This window comes from Solanum pennellii, chromosome 2, assembly GCF_001406875.1.
Source record: "Solanum pennellii chromosome 2, SPENNV200".
NCBI lineage: Eukaryota > Viridiplantae > Streptophyta > Magnoliopsida > Solanales > Solanaceae > Solanum > Solanum pennellii.
The window spans coordinates 42,367,891-42,373,859 of record NC_028638.1 but is presented as its reverse complement, the minus strand read 5'-3'; positions in this window follow the sequence as shown (position 1 = coordinate 42,373,859).

Here is a 5,969-nt window from a genome sequence, read left to right as displayed (position 1 = left end):
TCTATCTCAAGCACGCTATGTGTTTGCATGTGGAGGCACAATAATATCCTGGCAATCAATGAAGCAAATGTTGCTATGCAGAAATAAAAGTCCTCCATGAAGCAAGTCGAAAGTGCGTCTGGTTGAGATAAATGACACACCATATTCAAGAAATGTGTGGTTTTTCTTTGAAAAAGAATATACCAACCACAATGTACGAAGATTGGAGACATCATCACAAGAAATTAAGTGATGTTTTAATCAGGGGGAGTATAATACGCGTTGCACTCTTTTTTCCTTGACCGAGGTTTTTTCCCACTGGGTTTTCCTGGCAAGGTTTTTAATGAGGTAACAAATCGTGCGTATCAAAAGATATGTGTACTCTTTTTCCTTCACTAAATTTTTTTCCCACAGGGTTTTTCCTAGTAAGGTTTTAACGAGGCACATTATCTATGGACATCCAAGGGGGAGTGTTATAAATCTATTGTGTTATGTGGATGATCCATTAGAGTTATCCAACAATAATTGGATTCATGTATTAGTGTTTCCAATGTGATAAGATTCCAAGGTGATATGAACCTTGATGATAACTATGTATAATTCTAAAGTGACCTTTGACTATGATATCTCAACACTATAAATAGAGATATCATTTACCATTGTATGACACACTTGAATAAGAAGAAAGTCTTATCTTCCATCTTACTTCTCTTGTCTTCATCTCTTTATATTTATATTGCCATGAGCTTGATTTTATAACAAATAATAATAATAATAATAATAATAATAATAATAATAATAATAATAATATTTCTGTTTAACGGATATGGGCCTAGAGAATTAGGGGGTTCATCAACTCCTCCTGGACTTCAATGATTGGTCTGCCAAAAGCCCAATATTGATCAAGTTCAGAAGAGTCGCTGAGACTCATTGGGCCGACATGATTTGAAGTAATTTGGTCCAATACATACAAAGTATCAAACTTTTAAGTTTTAAGTACATTTAATAGTGAAAAAAACTACTTAATTATACAAACATTCTTACCATAAATGCTATTCAATAATATAATCTAATATAATTACATATATTCTCACAAATAAATAATTTCATATCAAATTTCTAGTTAGCTACATTGATTTTCGCATCGCTTGTATACGGGGCAGTGATTCCATCTCAAGTAAGAAATTGAGGCCCAAGACAAAGTATTGCTCGACATTCGTATTATACTAATTGTAAATATCAAATTAATATTTGTTTTCTCCTTATTTATTCGTCAACCGTATTTAAATTTTTTGGTTTAATATAGCGATAGTATTTACCTAGCTTATCCTTTTCACAATTAAAAACTATATAGTTGATTGATTTTAGTAATTCAAGTCCAGCAAAGACACACCATGTTCATGGCCATCTTTATTTGGCACAATGTGCGATGGCCATTTCCTTTAGACTCAATAATTAACCTTAATTATTCCCTATACCTAATAATATTAAGAAAATCCTATTGATTAAAGTTTTTATTTTTTTGATGATTATAAGTAAAATATTGTCATTATGCTTATGTGCAATGAACAATTCAGACAAATATAATGCCTTTAATTCCGAGTTCAAACCAAAAGACATCTTAATCATAATGAAACTTTCACGTTTGGGGTGGGAAAAGAGAAAAAATTACTTACATATTGTCTCATGTCACTCATACTTTAACTTTCGCTTTTAATGCATTTTTCTATGAAAGTTCTTGTTAGTCATAATTTTGTGATTTCTAATTTAAAAACTCTTTCTCTCAAATGTAATAAAATTGAAACTCAAAGTTTGAACAAGTTGACGAATATTGATATAATATAATATACTTTCACTTTTTTTTTCTTTTTCACTTTCTAACGTGAAAAAGAAGTTAGAGTTGAGATCTCTGAAAAAAATGAAATCAAAAGGGTGCCAGCAATATACACAAACCCAAACATGCCTTTGCTTTATGTTGTTAACCTTTTGGATGGAGAAAAAAAAATCCAAAATTAAGAAAAAGTAGAAAGAATAAAATGAAAATAGAAAAGAAATAGTAAAATGGACTTTTTTTTTTCCATAATTAAAGATGAGATATTCCATGTTCATTTATAGAGTGGAGGGGTCCCAATATTTTGTGTGTGTTTCTTGAACATCAATAAAAGTATACAACAGTCGAATATGTAAATAATCTCAACCACTCTTCCTCCACTTGCCTTTTACTATTATTATTAATAATAAAAATTAAATGCAAGGAGAGTGACTTTTCTTATCTATGCATTTTAATTTGTGTCTCTTCTCTATCAACATTAATTATTTTGGTTGACACCCCAAAATTATGATTCTTCTTTCCTTTCAACTTAAATTCAAAACACAAAATATTAAAACATTTATTAGATTCTTCTTCCCTCTCTCCACTATTGATCCCTTCTGCTTTAATCATCTAGTTTTACGACCTGACATGTTTATTAAGAAATAGGAATAAAAAAAATAGAATAACACTCAGAAATGACTAAAGTTAATAATATCTCGAATAAATGGTTGAGATTTGAAAACTTTTTTTTTTTTTGAGATCTACAACAATTAATGGTGTATTTGAAAATATCCTTTATGACAAGTAATTATCAATAATAATATTATGTTCACCTAGAAAAACATGGACATATCATATGAGGGGAAGGCAAGAACCTAATATATTGATTTCTTACAAGGAATATCATTTCATGAGTGGAGCCTACAAGAGCAAAAAGGTAACGGTCCAAGTATCTTGGCCCATATTTGTGCCCAAAATCTTAGATGAAAAAGATGGGTGTGGCCCCAATAAAAATTATAAAGAAATGGAAAGGTGTGTCACACAAAAGTTGTCCACTTTAGTGATTTATCCATATTCCCCTCCCCCTTCATTTGACTTATAAGATAAAGAGTTTTTATTTTGAGGAAAAAAAAAATAGATGGAGGGGACAAAACTTAGCACAAAGTATGGGATACAATAAAAGAATCATTAGGGCCCAAGATGTGAAACTTAACTTTCCTTATTGTGTCAGTAATGGTTAGGGCACATATCTACTCTTCTATCAACCTTTAATTTGATGTTGCTTCCTTTGTGCTTTTGCAGCACATATGATATATACCCCTTTATGAAGTGGGGTATGTGTACTAAAGATAGGCCCTACTAATACATCCACTTGAGAGAGGGGAGATATGAAAAGAATTTTCGGGAACCAATGATAGATACCGTTTGATTAGATAAATATTTCTTCATCCTTACAGAACCATCTTAAAAAAAAGTGAAATAATACTTAGTATGAAGTATTTCCATTTAACTAAAACATTCCGCAACTTTGTATTAACATTAATTGAATCAATGAAATCTCGATATCGATATATCATATGATGTTGATTTGATTACTTCAAGCTAACTTACAAAGTTTTGCATTAGAGGCGAAGTCACCTTGGGGCTAGAGGGTGTGGGGGTGGAGTATTTATATCTATAACATATTTTTAACCCTTTAATAAAAATTTTGATTTTGTAATTTGAATAGTCTTTAGATTAAAATATCAAATATGAAATGATTATGAATGAAAAAAAAGAGGGGGTGGAAGTGGAGGCAACACACACATCTAAAATAGTGACACTTGCACAAATATGTTTCCTTTAAATGGGAATTTTGATGACTTTGTCATAGGCATCCTTTTTGGTGGATTCGGACGAATAGGTAAAATAAATATATGGAGTGGAACAAAAGCTAGGTAAAGGTGATTTGTTTGTTTATAAAAATACTATCCCCTTAGCTAGTTGAACCATCAAAAACCAATAAAGATGATGGATGGACTTGTTGGATAGTGAACAAAAAAATTTAAAGAAAAGAAGAACAATCCAAACTATTCTTTCTATGGCAAAAATGTGACAGATGGTTGGTGCATACATCACTTTCTCCCACTATTCCATGTGCTAAGTTCACAAGATTTCTTGCAAACACATTATTTGTGGGCTTCCCAAAGTGCATTGCATACATCACTTTCACTATTACATAAGTAATTACTTACTACTAATATTGAATAAAAGTTGTCATCTTATTTATTTTTTTGAGATTTTATGTTGCAACCTAGTTAGCTTTATCATTAGTTAGGTCTCTTCTCATTGTTTTCACTTTAAACAACTTATTAATTAAAAAAAAAAAAAGGATAACTTCCCATCTTAAATAACACAATCATGGATTGGGATCCTTTTAAATTAACCAGTCGAGTTCAAACTTTATTGACAATTTTCTTGATAAGAAACGTGAATTTCAGATAAAACAAATTAAAATTGATTAAATTATAGAGCAAATATCATATATCGAATAAAAAACTATAAGAAAATATTTATATATATTTAGCTTTTCCATAATGTAAAACCTTAAATTCCCATTCAATCCACTATAATTCAAAAAACTAAAATGTTAGTGGGGGTATACTTTTTCCTTGTTGGATTGAGAGGGATGTGATATTATGAATTATAATATATAGTGTCTTGCATTGTAAGTCTAGTGGGTATCTATGACTCTCATTAAACACTAACTACTACTTTTATTGATAGTACATAAAGAGAAACTAACATGATCTAGCTACTTATATTATATTTATTTTTTTATTAAATAAAAAAGAACACTTGAGAATTCACGGGCTATAATAATGTACTTTTTTTCCATAAAAATAGCACACGATTTGGAAAAATAGATAATGGCTATGATGAAAGTGACAAACATAAAGTAACTCACCACCTTACTTTATTATTGTACTATTTATACTTTTTAAATAATTTAATCCAATTTTTTCTAAAGCTTTTAACCTAGCTACTACCACTTTTTTTACTTATAATGAGTAAATGGTGCAGCCATTATTGACTACCAACATATCAATGAAAATCTTTGAGAGCAACAAGCACTTAGGATCCTAATTTTTGGTCATTGGACACACTCAATCAAAAGATTGAAAATAATAAATACCTATCATGCTTGCTTATATTATAGAGGAAAAGCTTATATTATATGATAGGTGGGCTATTCTTCTTCTTATTATAAATATAAATGCAATATAATTAATAGGGTTGCTAATGTAATAAATTCATTCGTATATAGTTTTAGTTTGTACAATTGAAAAATGATTGTTTTAGATTTGTGTAAATTTACTTTTGAAACTAGAAACTTAATAAGTGATTCTTTGAAAAGATAACGTTGAAAAACGTCTTATTAATGAAAAAATTGTCACAAATCGTTTTGAAATAAGTTGAGGGAAAGCAATCTATTTATACTTCTCGATAAATATCATCTGTTTTATTATTTTCAAAATTGAAACTATTAACGTGATCAATAAACAACATTTCTCAAATGTCATTTTCATAATTAATGAAATTAAAGCAAAACCAATTGCCTCCCAAAATTTCCAAATTATCATCCTAATTCAGCCCTCCTCCACATCACTTTCACAAATAAATTGTGCAATTATGGATGCGGACAAGGGCCTAAAATACCCTTAAAGTATTGAAAATGGTACAAAATTACCCTTCATCCACCTATTGCTCCAAAATGCCCTTTTCATCTACCTATTGGCTCCAAAATACCCTTGTCATCCACCTTTGGGTTCAAAATTGACCATTTTTTAATTGTTTTAAAATTAAACTCTTTAAATATTTTTTTAAATACTGGGCGTTCAACTATTAATTATAATTTTAATTTATTAATATAATTTATAAATCAATCCACTACCCACTCATTACTAACTAAACCTCACTCAATTAATAATACAATTATAATATCAAAATCGTCATAAACACTACTAAACGATGAAATTATAGATTTTTGAAAATGACATTCAAAATTATTCGAGTCCGAATTGAAGCCCCAATTAAATTTAGGTTGAACCGCTTATTTAGGAGGACACTTTCTTTCAAAATTGAATTAGAAATTTATGATTAAAGGTAAAGAAATAATACATCCAGAATTAATTCA